The following is a 20,101-nucleotide window of genomic DNA, read 5'->3' on the forward strand; positions in this document are numbered from 1 at the left end:
AAACACCTCCCCACACTGCTCCAACTTTTCTTACCCTTTAAACCAGGTCAGGGTGATGGAAAGGTGAGTCTTCTTTTAGAGCGATGGCCTGCAAGTATTTGTGGGAAAGAAAGGGTGAAAGGCATTTTACACTTATTCAAAAGCGAGCGCGTGAATCACACAATCGAACAACTCTGCTAGACGTTTTAAGAAATTGGCACTTTGCCCAGTGGCATATCAGCAGGATATACTGTAAGTGGGGAGAGCCAACGTAATGCAATTCTCCGGATACCAATTCACTACCAGATTTCCGCGCCTGTATGCAGACTCTAACTGGCTACCTTCCAATACAAACTTGCTCTGAGAACCATAAGAAAACACTTTAGTCTATTGATACTGCCTCAGCAACGCAGGTGGCACAGCATTGGGACAGATCAGTGAAAAAGAATGTAAAGATTGTCAGGGAATAGATGTTTAATATTGTCCAGAAATAGTATATTTTAAGTCATTCTGAACATAATATTGAATATATTAATGTTATTATCAAATTAATGTGTGAATATTCTTATAGACCAGTGGTTCATTTTTCTTTGCCAACTGTCTTATTTCATGTGACTCAACAATCAGCCAATATTTTCAGTGTTTTGCTCAAAGTTCAGTTTAGCCAACAACTACTTGCTGTGACTGTATGAATTTTGTGCATTGAAGATAATGAGAAGTTTGTGTTGGGTTTCTAAATAGTACTGGTGTCTTAGCCCTAAAAAGTTTATTAGTAAGTACAGATCAACAAGTGATCAAGAGTGTGGAGGGAGCTGGGAGTAAATAAGCTAAATGAAAGAAAAGATGAATATGAATTTAGAACATGCTCAAACTAAATAGCTTGTAACCGGAAAATGTAGGGGGGGGGGGGGGGATGCCAACAAAGTCTCCGTTAAATCACTTCTGCATCTCGTGATTATCGTGAACGTACTTAGAGCTAAGATGCCGACTGGAAACTAGAACCCGCTCTCGATGCGACTCTCGGTAGAGAGAGGTCGGCGAGGTCACGTCTGTGAAGCTGGCACACAGGACCTGCCACACACTCACACATTGCTTGAATAGTTATGAAGGCTGAAAGCCACACGCACACGCCTACACACGCACACACATACTAGGAGCCACTTTGATACCAGGGTGTAGTACGATGGCCTTGCATACAAACAATACAGCACTTTTCCACCGTTCAGAGTGGCTGCACAAAACAGGAAATAATGGACGTGACTCAAAAGTCATTGCTCTTTTGTAACACATTGGGAGAGTTGACAAAATTCAACATTTTCAGGTTGTGTTTACCTGACAACGGCGTTGTGTCAAAATGGTTTAAGCATTGTCCGAATACATGCTTTCTCATTGGAACAGAGCTCTGTGGCAAGATTTGATTTCATATTTTTCAAATTTTTCACCTCTGTCAACCTGCTGCCCTCTACAACTGGAGTGCATTCCCCCCTTTTTGCTTTCAATGGAAGCAATACGACAGACATCCGAATATGCAATAACCTGTTATAAGGCACTTTATAGACGTGTCTGGACTGGCTGTGACGGCAACTCTGTCTGTCCAAGGCACTGTTCATTGTACCGACGTTTGTATTTACTGTATTTCAGTTGAACTAATGCATCGGCATTAGGTTCATACTGTATATTAGACAGGTTAATCTACTTTGGAAAACTGTAATGGCTCCTTACATTGTAACTGTGACTGTGCAGTGTTAGAAGGGATACAGCATCCTTGTGTTGTAAAACTGTGTTGGATATAAGAAAGCACTTCACACACGCACACACTCACTTGCTTCGTTGTCTGTCGAGTCTTGTGCAGATCCCTCTGTAAAGATACATCCAACGTCTTCCTGTAAGGAAAAGCAATATTGTGGAGTTGACCCTTTTCTTAATTCATACTTTTAACCCTTACAAAGCATAACGGTTGGTTTCATGTAAGGATTGTGACGCATAATATGTATATTTGTGGATACAGCTCCCATTGTGTGGTCCCCTTTGTTTTATGTTTTCTGGAGTGAAGCCCATTATTATTATATATATATATATATATATATATTTGGGAGATTCTTTTTTTATCTGTGACTATCATGGCTTTATTTCCCTGAAGTGACAAAGTGGAAAACCTCCATAATGCCCAGCAAACCAGACCGGCATATGTGTGAAAGATAAACCAATGCTATCTCATCTAATGCAGTCTAGATCTAGTTGTGGAACCCTGTGAAATATTGGCTGTTTTAACTTTGTTTTTTATGATCTTTGTTTTCTCACAGAAGCCCCTTTGTACACTCTGACCTGCCTTGTCTTTATCTGTCCTGAAACGTACCTGAGCCTTGAGGTTTGCCAACTGCTTGTAGTGATTGCTGCAGTACTGAGTCTGCCCTGTACAGTGTGGGATGCTTCTCTGCAGTGGTGCAGTACAGCACGGTAGATACAGTAGGACTGCCACCCAGTGGTCGATGCCCAACACATCAGATGATCTTCCCTCTAGTGGAAGCTGATGAGACATTCAATTTCAAAATGCACATTTTGATACAGATCGAAATGACTGCATAAGGAATTTATAAAATCATTGCTGCAATTTCCATAGTTAAAACAACATCAACATAATATAAATAGTGTTTAAATTGTTGCTAATTGCTTTAGATAATGCTATTAATTGTTTACAAATATACATACTGTTAACTCCAGTGCCCATTTGACATTTTATCTACATTTAAAAAAGAGGTGATGTGTATAAGTTTACACTAAATATTTTAGGAAAAGGATACACGCAACAATTTGTACAAACATGAATCCTTTATCAAATTGCTCTCAGTGTTAGTGTTACTGTCACATTACTCACTAAAATAACAAAGAGTTCTGACTGACCAGATTACTCAGAGTTAGTATTGCTCTTACTGCCAGAGCGGCTGAAACTCAAACTGCCAATCCAAGAGTCTCACGTCTGCTGTTGTTACTACACTACTTACTACAATGACACACAACTTATTTAATACACTTACACCACAGTAATTATGTTGTATTACCATCTACCGCTCTATTAATGGTATTTCAGTGCTAAACTGTAGATGATATTGCTCTATACTCCTTCTGTATTTCTAGCAGCTGAAACTCACACTGCCAAGCCAAGAGTCTGACGTCTGCTCTCTGTTTCCCACATTCCACACAAATCAAAAGATCTAAACACTGATCGAATGTCGGTGTAGTTCAGCAGGAAATTCAACTTTACTACAATCCTGATTCAAAGGGATGATAAATAAAAACGAGATGAAATAGGAGCGATATGTTATAATTCTGGCACTAACACAATTGTGTTCCTTGTCAGAATTTGAATAATTAGAATTGTTAGAATCATTTTAACTAAGATAGTGAACATCAAATTATTGTTTGCGATGCCAAACTGTGATGCATATTGTGACCTATTGTGTGTCAATATTATATAACATGCCTATAGCAAACTGCCTCCTATAGCTCTTGAAAGATATTATCTCATAGACCAAGGCTAGCTAGCTGGAGATTTGAATTAGAAGCACCGGCTAACACTGACCTTTCCACTGCAGTCCTGAATTTAAACAATTTTCAACAATGTTCTAGCAGCTGTTAATGTTATTTAGTCTTAATCAAAATGACAAATTCATATTTACACATTAAACACTAATGTTATACGAATTATAGTCTTTTATAGTAAGTCGATACCTTGCAGCAAATTACTATATTTTGCTTACATCAGCACAGTAGACTTCTGCAACCCCAGGTTTCGTCCATCAACGTTCCTCTGATTATTCAGCTGTTTGTCTGTGTTTGTGACCATGTTGCTCATGCTCCCTTCATGACTATGCACCTAAACCTTTTGACTTGTTAAAAAAAAAAAAAATGCATACTGGAAATAAAATGTTTGAAATTCCCACAGCACTGTTGAGTCTCATTGTGTCTGTATCCGCCCGTAGAGAATGCTCATCCAGTCCAATAGCTGGTAAAGCAAGCAAACGCTCAAGTCTATATTTGGGTTAAGCTGGCATATTAAGTAACTGACTAAGTAAATATTAAGTAAATGACTGACTACCCCACCAGAGATGAGTCCAATGAGCATGGTGTAATCCGTGAACTTCAGGAGCTTGACGGACTGGTGACTGGAGGTGCAGCTGTTGGTGTACTGGGAGAAGAGAAGAGGGGAAAGAACGCAGCCTTGAGGGGAACCAGTACTGATGGTCCGAGAGACTGAGACATGCTTTCCCAGCTTCACGTGCTGCTTCCTGTCAGACAGGAAGTCAGTGATCCACTTGCAGGTGGAGTCGGGCATGTGCAGCTGGGAGAGCTTGTCCTGCAGCAGAGACGGGATGATGGTATCGAAGGCAGCGCTGAAGTCTACAAACAGGATCCTGGCGTAGGTTCCTGAGAAGTCCAGATGCTGAAGGATGAAGTCCCACTAGCAAGAAGACCTCTCACGTGCATTCAATATATGAAAGTTGAAAGGATTGTTAAAATGTACCTCAAGAACACAATTTTTAATTTGAATTCACATCACATCCATATCAACCTTGATTACCGATTTTCAAATGCAGACCTGGTGTCATATTCTGCATGATGTTAAAGGCCCACTGCTTCTGTGATAGTTAAGATAATCTAAATATGCAATATTGCATATGAAAAGTTTGGTCTACAATGTAAACCAATTGCGTCTTTCCTGTTGTGTCGCCATCTGCTGGATTTGACCAGTTTTGATCTTGGTTATATGTAATATGTCCTATGAGGCTGCCGCACTATGGCTAGATGTAAACAGTAAGTAATAGGCTCGTTCGAGATGAGCTGCGCCTCGCCTGGAAAGTATGCAGCAGCAGGGGGCGTTGAAAAAAACCTGCGTTCAAGTCGGACAGTTTTCAACTGCCTTCAAAGAATAAACAGGAAGTCAAAAAAACAGTTACATCCAGGCGTGTCCCATCATGCAGTCTGCGGAGCGCAACTGCGGCGTTGTTGTGAAAAACATAAGAGTGATGACCTTGGTGTGTCACAATTGTGGCCACTGCACGAAGTGATTTTGACTTTAGTGTGGAGTTCCTGTACGATGTAATCTATTAAATAGCTGCACATTGAAGTGCCTGTGCTCACCTGTGCTGACATGAGTCAAAACTATAATTTGGAGCCCAGGTTTACCATCTGGCAGTAGAGCAAAGTCATGACAACAACCACATTTTTCGTTTGGGTTTTGCTATTGATTTGTACCTTTTTGCATGTTGTTTGTAAAAACATAGCATCTGGCCTCTGGAGAAAATGGTGCTCTCACTGCATTCCCTCCTGTGGACGCTTCCATGCTTCTGTTGTCTCCTTGGGGTTTCTACACATGGGTAAGTCTAACAAACGGCATAGGGATTGAGTATGGACCCCTTTCAAAGGCGTATGGATATATTATCAATAAGGGGGAAAAAAAGTCTGGTCTGTAATACAGGAGGTTTGTACACAAAACACCACAGCTGACACTTCATGCCAGTGTGAACTATGACTTTAGCGTATCGCTTAAGATGCGGCTGCTGAAAGCAGGGCACATTTTATCCTGCTCAGGGTTCAGCTTTTACCCTTAGATGAGTTTGCAGGAATGATAGTCTCAGTGTGTTTGGGACAGTGCGTGCTTGGTGTCAACAATCTAAAACTCATAGCCATTTTATTCGCATTGATATAAAACGGAGAAAAGCGACAAATCCTCACATTTGAGAAGCTCGATCAAAAAAAAGGCCTCTTTCTAAGATGACATTTATTAATAATAAAGATGGCTCTGTTCTTTTCAAGTGTCCTGGTAAACCATGACAGTGACCCAACATGCACAATACCAGGACCCTGAAGCTAAAGCAGTTAAAATGAAATCAGCCATCATCAGTTTGATTATTTACACTTGTGCTTATTATTATTTACACCCGTCAAAATGTGGTGAACAGGGCATGTTGATTATTGATTCCGCTCTAAAGTCAATAGCTATACTGAAAATGTTCATACAAAGCAATTTTGATTTGTGTCAGTTTAAAGTTCAAGAGAAGTGCGCTGTAAGCAGCAGCCGGGCGCTGTCCAGCTTATTGATTGGTTCACTCTCTGTGTCCTAAGCCTCCCATCCATCTGTATGTTACCTTAATTGCCTTGCAACCGGGAACTTGACAAGGATTCCACTGTCTGCTGTTACTGGAAACGGAGATAAATAAACCTGATCGACTGTCCCATTGATTACTTGTCCCATCTCTCTGTTGACGGGACCTGTGCAAGGAGAACATTGATATTGATGGGTGTGTGTGTGTGTGTGTGTGTGTACATACGTAAGACCCTCTCATCTAACAGTCCTCAGAGATAAATATGGCCAACACCAATGTTACCAATGCTACTTCCACAAATTGTCTCAGCAGCGCATCGTAGTCTGTCTCCCATGCGGGATGCTGAGTTCAGAAGCGGTTGTTAAAATGCACTTTACTTCAGTACAAGCCAGGCCGGCTCATGAATCAGTCACCTGTTACCCTTTGCTTTTGAGTTTATTTGCTTTTGAGTTTATTCACTTGATGGAGAGTTTGACCTATTTTTCATATACAGTCTACACGATCGTGATCTATCTATTGCGGTCCATCTATTTATAAGTATTTACTATTTACTGCTGGGACTGACGTTTGATTGCTCCATGACTACACACTCGTCAGTACTTTGTCTTAATGTTCCCTTTATATAAGATGTCCACTAGGGGGCGGTACAGTATAAAGCATTTTCAACAAGCGGTGCATCCTTTCACCTCAACTCAGCCTCATGCTGAACAAGCACTGATACAGAACCATATGGCATGTTTTGGGCTTGGTACCTCATCTCAGGGGATCTTTTTGACTTTTATTATTTTGAAACATGCAAATGAAATGGGTTTATGAGTTTTATTTGCTGAATTACAGTTAATTTGTGTCATTAATAATTTATGTCATCTCATTCAATAAAAACAATCTTAGAATATTACACATAGCCAGTGTTTTGAGAAAAAATGCAATTTCTTATTTTCATCCCGATATTCCACGAACATGTCTGCAAAAGCATTTGTATTGTTTGAAAAAATAATAATATTTTCATTAAAGATAAGTGTAATATAAATTGTATGTATTGAAATATTAGACCTCACACATTGTATTTGTCTAGAATGGTGTATCACAATAAACACTTTATTTAATACAAGTTTATCAGACATGTAGACCTCATTTTTCTTCAAATAGGAAATTACAGTAGAGTTATTCCAGTGTTGTTTTTGCTGTTGTTTGGTGTTGAGGACCCCCTCACCTTGAAACTGACCAGGCTTTTAGGGCGTGATTTCATCCAAAACTCATTCAAAAACCACACAAAATGAATCAATGCTAAAGAATTAAAATGTGGATGTTGAATTAAATGATTTGTCAGAAATACCCCTCTTACTCCTGTCTGCTTTAAAAGTCCTTTTTTAAATTTTAACTGGAAACAATATCAACTCTTTGCCCAGTGAACAAGGATAATTTGCTCCATCAGAGTATTATTTTATTGCATTAGCTGTTCATTGGAAGCTTTCAATGCATTTGATTGGGTTGGTAATACTCCACACAGGGGCAGCACGCACTGGGCCAAATACATGCCTTTGCAGGTTTTCTTTTAACAATACAGTAACAAAAAGCAGGAGGAGCAGGATTTTATTACAACATTATGTGTGAAAAGTAGGTGAAATAAATTGTGACAAATCAATCAACACATGTTCCTAACATTTGTCTAAAATTCAGTAGGCCAATAATACAGTAAACAGGCAAGATTAAATGTGGGCCTACAGTGTTGAAATGTGATTTATTTTTTCTTAAAAAATTATGGCTTTTTAGTTTTGCTCATTTTGACCAGATTTTATTATAATTTGTAATATGTAATAATATATTATTATTATTGTGTACCTAAAAAGAAAAAATAGATGTTGTATTTAATAATTCAAGGCTTCCCAATTCAACATCCCAGAATATCAATATTTTCATTTTCCATCTTTTATTTTGTTTCTGCACAGGTTTGGTTGGACAAAGATAAATATCCCTGTTGATCACTTGATTGATTACCTTGCTCAAAGGTCACGCTGGCGCTAGTAATTTCCTTGTGCCGGAGGCTCCCTTTTCACTTTTAGTCCGCCTCCACAGCCTCTAATACAGATCATGTTATTTTGTTAACCCCTTAACAGCTGACCACGCTACTACTGTAACGCAGTAAAAATACCCCAAACTTTTTTTTTTAATGAAAGTGTCCTTGCTTTAAGCAATATTGAATAACACTCGTTTGGTAGCAGGTATATTTGTGCGTGAAGGTAACGGAAAGTAAAAGAGGTGAGGCAATCTACCCTGTTTGCAACCATGCGGGTCTCGAACCCAATTAATTTCTAATAATTACAATCCACGGGGCTGTGGGGATCTCCGCGGCGCTCCGCCCTGCCACCGGGTTCAGCGTATCATAATAAAATATGTATTGAGAAAGTGCTTCAGAGGGGAGAGGAGACGAGGGAAGAGAAGAGTGAGTTATTGCGGGGAATGAAAACTGTTTCCATTTAGTCTAATTGAGCGCGCCGCCTGAAGCTCTCTCTCTCTCTCTCCCTCTCTCTCCCTCTCTCGCGCCACCTTCTCAGGCACGGTGTGTAGGCGCAACCCACTTAATAGCTTCATTTGTGTCATTACAGTCGAGGTAGAGCGAGATACAACCACAATAAAGTATTCATTTTAAACCTCTCTTAAGTCAGCCATAGTCTGATGTGGATATGGGACTTATTGGGGTGTTATGCTATTGTCTGTATGCTAGCGCAGAGTTTGAGAGTTTATCTGTGTTGATATGATATGGCATGGTTTTGGTCAGCCCTATGTTTTTTCTCCTTTTTCTTTACCAGGGCATGATGTCTGGACTTTAATCAGTTTCAACACAGTTTAGAATCGATAGCTCGAGTTCACAACCCATTAAAGAGTTCATCTACAAGGTCAGCATGATCTCATGCGGGTCTAATTAATTGCCAATTACTGTAATTATGCTGTGTCTGTATGGGAACAAATATAGGCACCTTTATATCAATGCGCCGGTCTTATGTGTGGATGGAATTTTACTGTATTTTTTTCATATAGGTTTTTTGCAATAAAATACAGAGAATGGTAACAAATCATGATTTTTTTTTTTTTTTTTTGCATCTGCTCGTACGCTGGTATTTTGTTGATATATGACTCAGTATCTAAATATGCCTCTATAAAATGTTTATGTGATAACGGCAGACATGCAGTGATTTTATTGACTTTTAGTGCTTGGATGGCATGCCTTTATGAGTGTGGCCCTTTTCTTTAAATCCAAAACGAAAAGAAGTTGAGCCAAACATTATTCCACCCACTGAGATGAAGGTTTGGACAGAAGTCTTTCTTTTTCTTCTTCTTCTTTTCTCTCTTGATAGAGCCGTTCTCCTTCCAAGTTAAATCAAGTGAAAACATCCTTTTCGAGCCTTCAGCAATTACCAAGTGATGAAATTTACGCACTGCAAAAGAAACGTCTCAAACAGGCATTAATTCTAAGCACTTAACATATTAATAATTGTCAGCACAAAGCGAGAGAGAGAGAGAGAGAGAGAGAGAGAGAGGGAGGAAAGAACCTGGGCACTCTCATATTAGAGCTGTCAGTCGGGTGCCCAAGCGGGAGAGGGGGAGAGGACGTTTTTCATTCATTTTCCAGTGCTCATAATGGTCAAAACACAATTAAAATATATAAAATCTTTAATGACTATATCCAGCATTGGTAATTCAAGTGAACGTTGATTAATGTGACTTCACCTAAAGAGAAAGGGTGCACTGTAAAGATTGAGAATAAAGATCGTTGTAATTAATGTCCTAACTCTTGTAGATCCGGCATGCTGCACTGCAAAAAAAAAAAATCCATCGAAAGCTTTTCATTTACTGCTCATTGTAGAACTTATTTTTTTTTTCCTTTAAAAAAAGATCGGCACATCTTTATTGCATTGCTTTGTAACTTGTTTTTGACTTGTGAGAAGACTTTTGTCCAATCTGACTAGTGTTGCCCTGTTCTGCCTTCATTTCAAATAAATAGTTCCGAGGTATAAGTCCTGAAATAAGTCAACGCTGCGCTGGGCGCATCTCGTTTAGAAAAGTTCCTCACGTGTTAGATAAACAACAGGACTGACTCTGAGACTTCAACGACGTCGGGCATTTTTTTTTTTTTTCTTTTTTTTTGCAGTGTTGCCCTGCTTTCTCGCTTAGTGATCGTCGGGAACTCTTGACACGAAACGGGAGAGATGTCCACGATTCACACGCATCTCGACCAGATCAGGTTGATATCAAAGTGATAAATCGTCCGAAACTTTTTCTGGCACTTGCTGCCGGCAGATCTCGGGCTGTGCGCATGTGCGAAGGTGTCCAGACTGACAATGCTGGAGAGATAGCGCGTTTGGATTGAGAAACCCAGAGAAAAAGGACAGAGAAAAAACAAAAAGGAGGAAAAAAAGATCCAAGAAAAAATCCAAACAAACCCACGCCGAGAGACTGGCACCATGAGGTCCAAAGGCAGGGCACGGAAACTGGCCACGAGTAGGTGCAACATCCCTTTCTTTTTTTCCTTTTGAAACATGCCATCTTTTATACCTATCGACTGTCGCTGTTATCACCGCGTTTATCAATAGTTTCTGTAAAGCGATTTCCTACTCCGCCAGCAAACCAGAATCCGCTCTTTCCCCTGTCAAGAGTGTCAAAACCGATGATATTCTCGCGAGGAAAATAATTAAACGCTGTCTCGAGAAGAGTGTGAACTTTAAAGTTTAGGCAGCGATGGAAGAACTTTCTGCAGGGCGTCCGCTCCAGCATCGGAATCGCTCGTTGCATGTAGTGGGCGCTGTAGTGTAATGTAGTGTATTGTAGGTTAAAAAGTCCCACGTCCCCGTGCATCGGCAGTTGTATTGCGATTGCTTGCACGCTGCTGCTGCGGGCTGCCGGTCACTTCAGCTCGCTGGGAGCAACTTGGAAGAGGCAGTTTGATGGAGGGGAAATAAGGAGAAAACCAGGATTTAGACAGGCACGGTATATGCTGCAGGGGTCTTGTTTGTAACTCGTTGTGTTTGTGAGTCACGCAGTTCATTCCGAGCTCGTATTAATGTGTGATCTGTGTCGATTGTAAAATATGTCACTCTGAAAAAACAAAAACAAATTCACACTGTTTTAATTCTTTTGAAGCACGAGTGTTTTAGTTTACAGACTTTACACTCCGTGCTATCTAATTATTGCATGAGGCAGACTTCTTACTCTGTTGTATTTAGGATAAAATGATAACTTAAAATGTCCATTGAGTTTGAATAAATTAAGTGTAATATCACTCTTGTCATTAAATCGATTTAATTACTTGGACCCAATCAACTTTCAGAATGTATGCAAGGAGATGATCGATGTGGCTATTCATGCATTGATTTGCTACAATAAATTATCAAGAATTATATATATTTTTTCTAAAGCTGTGTCAATCAAGCTTTATTCTACATGTTTTAAAAATATATATTTTTCATTAATGTTCTGCATAAATTCCTGTGCTCTGTTGCCTTTCGTTTGAGTTTTGAACGCTGACTTTTAATTGTTGAGGTTCTTCTCATTGCAAAACGCACACCATTAATCTAGAATTGTGTTGCAGACCTTTTGGAAAAAAAATAGGCAGACGGGTCAAAACAACATTTTATATGATTTCCATGAGAGTTTCAGTCACTTCAGTGTGTTCATATGTCGTTCATATGTCGTTTTGCATATAGACCTGTATTTTTGCACACAACAATATCGGCTACATGCAAACAAAATGGTTTATCAGCTGCAGCGAATGACTAAACTATTTTAACAGTTAACGCCAATAAGCAGCAGGTGATGATGCACGTAGTCGTATGGGCATATAATAAGGTTAAGAGCAAGTTCCTATTTAAATGGTTTACTTCACACGAGCACATGGCTAATACAGACATCCTGGTGAAGTTAATCAACAGAGCAAATGTGGATGTATAGAGCTGTTGTGATTCTATCCAATTTTTAGAAAATACTGTAACATTGATAAGACACACACACAGTCATCATACTCAACAACAACAGAAAATAAAACACTTGATTCTCTTCCTAGCGGCCCCCAAGTCTCTTTTTACTGTGCAACACAACACTTTTTTAAAGAATATCTTTTATTATAGAAACGCACGCAAAAAGGAACAAGCAACAACTGCATCGACGTATATCTTGCAAACCATTAAATACATTCTTTTGAATATAGGAGTATTAATTCCTCGTGTAATGATTATTATTCTCGAGATGGAAGACGGAGATGTCTACCTCTTCAGTCAGAATCGGGGGGGGTTCTGTGTCCCCCGAGTAGCTGGCCCGCTCTGGCCCCCAGCCAGGTCTGCACAGTGTCAACAGTGAATATTTAAATTCCCAGACCCCTCATAAGAGCAATGCTGGTAAATGCGTTCAGTGTGTGCCTCCCGCCTGTCCGGAGAAGTCGTGTTAAAACGGGCATGTACGGGGGCCTCCTTGCAGAACAGTCGTGTGATTAAAAAAAAAGGGGGTGGATGTAATAGAGGAGGTGATGGAGAGGTGGTAAACGTAAGAGTGATTGATGGAGGTTGACTGATTAGTCCGCACGTCCAGATGTAATGCGGTGCGCCACAAAAACTCTCTTTTGCTTCCCAACTAAGTATAGCCAAGGCGTGCAGGCAGGCCGCACCCCGCGGTGAATTGTGGGCTACAGGAGGGGGGGCTTTGATGATCCAAACTAGCTTGGTGTAGGTCTAATTAAAGGTCCGCTTAGCATATTTGTCTCTCAATAAAAAGAAACTTGATTACAATGTGTTTAGAGATGTTTGATAATTTGTTCGGAATAATTACGATGAATCACATAATCCACCTATATGATGTTGCGATTTACAGACCTCTGGCATACAGGCCAATGTTTTAAATCCATTCTTTAACGCAGTGTAAAGGATATATAGAGGGATCTAAAGGAAAGCTCCATGAAAATAATTTGGAAGCTTAACAAGTGACAATGAACCGTTCAGTGTGTGTCCCAAGGCACATCATAATTTTTCACATTTACCACAATATTTAGTCAGTCATCATTCATTGATCCGCCTGTTTCCAAAAATATGGCTCATATGCATTTTTAGATGCAAAGCTTGCTCATTGGCACGACCGATCGGCACGCGAGAAGCTCTGCGTGCGTGCGTGGGTGCTTGAGAGAAGAGGGAGAGAGAGAGAGGCCTCGCGCGCCTCGGTGTCTCGCTGTCTGTCAGCGGCTCTCCTCTCCGGAGCTGAGGAGTGCGTCGTCCTCCTCACATTGTGCAATGGGCCATGCATCTCGCGTTTGTCTGGCGGAGCTCATTAAAACGGTTAATAGATCGGCCCATTTAAAAGGTGCAGGGAGCGGGCCGGCGCGAGGAAAGTGAAATAGAGACCCCATTAAACGGCCCTTGTTGTCCCGGAGCGGTGCTCTTTGCCTGCGCTCCGCTTGGTGCCAAAGCGCCGTATACAAATGTTCCATATCTCCTTCAGTAAGGGACTATGGGTCAAGAATCACAGGGGCCCACGGCAGAGCTTACTCCTCTCTGTTTTCTGACGCTTTTGTTAATCGTTGCTTTGAACTTGTTTTCTAATGCAAATAAATTACAATATAGCCAATTTATCTTATTATTTGCTTATTGGTTTTATTTTATTAAAGTTGCATTGAGTGAATTCATATCAAATCATAGCCCACTACCACATCAGTCAGTAGTTTGAGGCATATCTTAAAACCAGAATTGGGCAGATTACTGAGGCAAGGTCAAGTACTTCAGGAATGAATGTAGAATTAGGCTACTTGGTTTGTATTAAGGGGGAGAAAGAAAGTACTTTACAACTTCATCCGGTTCACTTTACAACAAGATTTTAGTCATTTATTTTCTGGCCTTGTAAGATTAAATCCTTTGCTGCACATTTTTTTTTCAGCAGTTTATGTGTTTGCTTTTGATGAAAGTGTGCGTATAAAATGCCCACTTAAACTTGAAGTCACATGAAATACTTGTGTGAATAGGCCTCAAAGCTCTTTGTCAGTCGCTTTTCAAAGGCGACAGTTTTTCTACTTCAGAGTCGTGGATGTGTAGCGATTATGTGATCAGTCTACAGAGGGGCAAAACTGTGAACAAGCACATTAATGAACAAATGGATGTATCACTTATAATAGGAAAGCGGCTAAATGCTTGTCGAACCAGGTGTAAAGCATTTCACAGACACGTATGCTCACACACACGCAGCCTTTGTGGGTGTATCAGTTGTGTTTTGAGGTACAAGTGTGCGTCTGTCTGTGTGTGTGTTGGTGATTTTGGGGTGGCGGGGGGCAGGTGACCCAGGCCCTCTCATCTATCAACGCCCCCCATCTGTCTGACATGTCGTCCACTTTCCTCCTTTCTTACGATGGAGAAGCGTTCCCCCCCCCCCCCGCCCCTCCCTCTCTCAGAAAATGGCTCTTTTGGAAGGTCCCTGGTGTTAATGAGTCATCCAGGACTCGATCTCATGGCTATAAACAGAGAGCTGATGAGGTTAGCGGTTTGTTTATGCACTGTTGTCACCCGCTTGAAGGATGGCCCCTATCCCAAGTAACTAGGGAGCCTCCAGGCCCCGTCATGGGTCCCCTCTCAGGCCCTGATGCAGCGGCCCTGCCCCAGGGGCTTCTCTCCCATCTCTACTCCCTCTTGTTCAGCTGCACTACCCGCTCTCCTTCCTCTCAGTCCATCATGTATGTGGAGCATTTCATCACACATTAAAGCAGATGAGCATTCGTTTTTGAATGCTGGTCCTAGTGAGAATGTGTTGTTGCGCTTATGGGTGAGGCAGTAATGATTGTATTTAAATGGTGGTGTGTGTGTGTGTGTGTGTGTGTGTGTTGCTGGGGGGGGGTGGTGTGGTGCAGCGACCCAGACGGGGCAGTGTGGGAACACCAAGGGATGGATGGAGGGAGGGTGGAGGGTGTGCAGCAACATGTCAAGCCTGGGAACCGCTGTGTGTTTACCACAGGGAAACCGTACCAACACAGAACAATGAGCGAGCCTTACCCCTTCTAAATAATAAAAAAAAAGAAAAGAAAAGGCATTTCTGCTTTCGTCTCTCCCCTAAAGGTCATGGAGTTAGAGATAGGGAGTCCACACAAAAGCCTCCAGTCTGTCGGCAGTCTGGTCTGGCCCAGTACGGTGCCAAAACTGAGGTCATTATCAACAGAGCAGTCCCAAGCTAAGCATATTTTTATAGATTGTGCTTGTGTGTGTGTGTGTGTGTGTGTGTGTGTGTGTTTAGGGGAGGTAAGCATGAGTGTATGTGCTTATTTGAACGAGCTGAGTGTGTGCGAGTTTTAGTGCATATGCACAAAACAAAAGCGCTCCGCAGAGTGTACAGCGCAGTCGTCAAACGTGTGACATGCCGCCATTTTCTCATCACAAATTGGTCTGAGATAAATGGAATTTTTGCTGAGTTGAAAAGTTTACCCAGACATCAAACTGATTTGTGTCGTTATGATGTCTGAGGAGTTATAATGTCAACAGATTGCTGATGGTGCACTTTGCGCGGGCTATTAATGAGGCGGTGTGAAGCTAGCACTTCTCGGCATGCTTCGAGAAGAGATGTCCGTTAGCTAATTAAAGAAACTCAATCATTTTATACTCCAATCAATTACCTGAAGCAGGTGGTGGAAACGGGGCCCGACACTCTGGCCCCGTGTCTCACGTCAGCTAACTATACCCGAAGACACTTTACTACATTGTTGAATGCCTTTATGAGGAGAAAGACTAAACAAGAGGCTTGACATGACTTTATTCGAGCTGCCAATCTTTGTGTGCAGCAGACTGCAGACATGATGTTATGTCTGCGCGTCAGATCACAAGCTGCAGTGTGATCATTTCATTTTTTAAATATCTCACAGTATCACCGAATAGGAATAAATGGGTCCATGCAATTTTAATGACCCTTTTTAACTTATTTTAGATATCAGCAAAGTCCTTTTGAATTATTTGTAATTATCTTTGTACTATAGCATGTACGCTAAAGTGTTTGCCTGTGGACATTCTTTTTAATCACTGTCATCGAGGGTTGAATGTGTTTTTTGCTCTTACACACTGGAGAGAGCACATAGCTATAAACAGGAATTACCCAACAATCGCTTTGTGAATGTGGTGATAACAGCGTGTTCCAGCACTGCTGGGGGATCTCCCTGGGTGGAGCAGGCTGGCCCAAGGGATGGAATGAGTGAGGGAGGAAGGGAGGGAGGGAGGGAGGGAGGGAGGGAGAGGAGGAAAGTCATTTCTGATTAACAGTGGCAAAACGGGGCATGGGGTCATGCCCATCTGTCGCTAAAAAAGGGAAGGACAGGCCGGAGCAGTCAGGTGTGTACGTTTATGTGTTTGTGTGCTATGTGTGTGTGATTCCTGTACACCTTTCATCCCTGCCACAACAAGCCCCCCCACTCTCCACCCTGAAGCTCATTAAGCAGTGACCTCTCACCCCCTGCAGGACGGGAGGGATGAGGGTGGGAGATGTGATCAAAGCCGGGGGCCTTCCTGATGAAGTTTGCGCTGCACCGCATTCACCTGATTGGATCTGATAGCAGCTGTCTCGCCTGTGTTGCAGGGCTGAAGCAGTGATTGTTAGTGAGAGACACAAAGAGGAAAAGTCACGACAAGCTGTGAACTCATGTTTAAAGGCAAAGTTAGGGACATTAAGGTCGATCATGTTAATGATTAGAAAATAAAAAACGACCAGATTTTCTAAATCTTCTCATTGAATTGTCTCTCATAGTATTGAGACATCTCTTAGTTCGAAGAGCCCATGCAGCTTTTGGGATGCAGATCATCTTTCCACTATTAGTGTGGCATGCATCATCAGTGTTCACCTCACTGTTCCTCTTCCAATCCCTTGTCTGAGAAAAGGAAACACCACGTCCCTGTCCTCAGCGATCTGTCTTGATGACTTCCCCTCCGTGTATATGCGTGCGTCTGATTAAGCCGTGCACCTTCGGTGCGTGCACAAGTGTTGTTGGTCAGCCGGGGTCGCAGCAGAGGAAAGAATGCGGCAGTGGAAAGGAATGCAGGGCTGATTAGCGCTTCTTACCTGTAAGTGAACTGGACGTGCCGGCGTGTGATGAGACCGAGGAAACGAGGGAACAATAGGACAGTAGAGATTCCTTTCCACGCCGCATTCCAGCGATCCTGCAGCCGGGGCCCCCCGCTCAGAGCTTTGATGAACCCTTCTCGCGGCTTCCTGGGATTGTCGCTCCACCACAAACACAAAAACATGAAGCGGTCGGTGAGTGGGGCCAGGGAAGAGAGAGCACGGCCGTCCTCAGGATGTCCTGTTTTGATTAGCGTTAGCATCCTAAATGCACCATAGAAATATTATTCTAACACAGAGAAGAGCTCCGTGGTGACACATCCACTTCTTTCCACTCTGCGACCTCCAGGGTCAGATACACTACAATGAGCCAGGAATCAAAGAGGTGCTCCTCACCCAGTGATCTGACTGAGGAAATCATGTGAGGAAAACAGAGCGATGAAATGATAGGGAGAGGCTTCAGGGCCCGTCAACAGGTGAGAGTTTATCAGGCCAATGCTTTGAGAATTTTATAAGAAATACCTAATTTTTGGAATCATCAATAATGCCCGAATTGTTATCAATAACATATTGATGGCATCTCTAAAAACTGGAGTGTTTTTCTTTGGATGACAGGAAGTGGTGAGTGGCGGAGGTGGATTTCTGAAATGCCTCCCTATGCTAGAATGAGCTGATATTCCTCCTCAAATCAAAAGAGCGTGTTAGTTTCTCAAAGAGTTTTAATAAATATCAAAGTGGGTAAACACTTTATAAATTGGGGATCAAACTCATGTTATTACTGCCTTGTCAAGCTCTTTGTAACAACTCAATAACTACTAACAGCTTCTTATATATTAACTTAAGCTGTTATTCAGTCAGTCTTTTATGAGAGATAGGGTTAAAGAATTAAGGTTTAAAATACTAAAATAAAATAGCCAAACAACTAAAATAGCTTATATTATCATAAATCTGAGCTGATTTCAGTTGGCTGAAATTGGTAATGAACTGACGGTATTTCCCGTTAATCCTTAGCTCTGTGTTTTGAGCACCAGCTCTTACACACAGTGTCCTCTTTGTAGCTATGTAGCTCACACTACATCTTTTCTGTCTCCTGTGGAATCAGAGAGCAACGAAGCATTGCGGCATGGTTTGTTGTTTTGCTGGTGCTTGAGGGCTTTAGTTTGACAGGAGGGCACCACTTTGTTCACCTCAGTGTCCAGAAGGGACCCCGAGGGACCTCGGGGCCTGGATGTCTCTGTCAGGGCTGTGGCAGGACTCGGGCAATGGGGGGCCCCGCTGCTCACTGGGTCAGTGGACAAGCTAATCGATTTTATCTCCGTTTCACACAACACGCCAAACCCCTACTGGCCTGATATTCACATGTTCACTGTTCAGAGGAGTATGCTCCTTCCATCTTCTGTCTCTCTCTTTTTTTTCTCTTTCAGTTTCTTTCTTTTTCTCCCACCAAATCTCTTGTGTTTCTCATTTGTCTTTCTTCTACTGTGTTTTGTCTATTTCCCCTCTTTATCTACCTCCCTCGCTCCATCTCTCTTTCTCCCCCTTAGAAGGGAGCGTTTTAAATTTAGCCTCCATGCCTGTCTCGACGATGGCACTCCCCTAGAGGGAGGCTGGTGGGCAGGCAGAGGAGCCCTTGTTTTCTCGGCCCATTCCTCTGGATAAAGCGTTGGAACAAGGGAATGAAAGCTTTGGGAAAAGGTCTGGAAACTTCCCATTCATCAGTGTAAGGAGATACTGCGCTGACAGTTAGCAGACGGCCAGCCAAGTACAACACGGGACAGCCGCGTGGGCCTGCAGTGCTCGGCTCAACAGACAGACAGAGCGAGACCAGACCAAACACCCCACTCATCTCTGTTTGAGGAAGTAACACATGTTAACATTTTAGGCATTTATTCTGATTCTCTCGCGCAGAGTGTCTCAAGTGCGAACAGTAGAATAAGTGAATGATTACTGGTGCAATCATAACTAACATAGTAATGAGGAAGAGCAGGGGGCAACAAAGTACAGCACTGCAGACACATAATGATGACATGCTGTCATTTAAGTCGTGGAGCAACCTGTGGTTAGTTCAGTTATTTTCTGATTTGGCGGAATTGACAACTTTTTCTACTTTTCCAGGTCCCAAATGAATTGTGTGTCATTACTGGTATATACTGTGTGCTATGGGTTTTGTTTTGTATTTTTATTATCAGCTTTCATTGTTTTGACAGTCTTTTTGTGTAAGATTCTACAGTTTACATTTTCATCATTATTTTTATTGATCGCCATTTTTCGTGTCCTTTCTCCTGCCTTTTTTTGCCAGTCTGACTCACCCTCCCACCATAACTTCCCATCAGCCACTGCAGCAGGGAAGAATGCACGCATACCCTCAGGGGCAGTAATACATTTATGAATGCAAAGATTTATACGCACCCATAAACACGTGCACCTACACATGTTTGAATATTTATCCATCCTTCCAAGGGATTTTGGACCCAACACACTTGTATACACACGGACATGTACCTGCTGAGCTGGGATGGGACAGCGCATTGGATGGCAGTGCATGGTGGGACACTGCAGGTGTGAGTCTGTGTCTCTCTGCCCAGCCATTAATCGCTGCCATCTGACAGTTCAATCTATGAGGGGCCGAGTGGAGCAGCCGGCTGGTTACCAGGGCAGGTCATTACTGAGCATGGAGGCAGCCAATCGCATCAGCGATCAATGACAAAGGTTGTAGAGGGAGAGAGTGCAAAAAAAGTGAGGGAGAAGTAGAAGGAGGTAGGGGTTGAGAAAGATGGAGGGCGAGAGAGGCGATGGAGATGTAGGGTGAAGGGAGGGGAGAGGAGAGGTATGGCAGGATAAAGGTAGTTACGATGCTGAAGGTCAGTTCTTGGTTGTGGAGTGGATGACAAACAGGCTGTCAACTGCCAAGAAATGGAGATATTCATCTGATGGCGCACAACAAAAAATATGGCCCCTTG

The sequence above is a fragment of the Anarhichas minor genome, unplaced genomic scaffold, assembly GCF_050575085.1.
Source record: "Anarhichas minor isolate MPS153535 unplaced genomic scaffold, ASM5057508v1 ptg000026l, whole genome shotgun sequence".
Taxonomy (NCBI): Eukaryota; Metazoa; Chordata; class Actinopteri; order Perciformes; family Anarhichadidae; genus Anarhichas; species Anarhichas minor.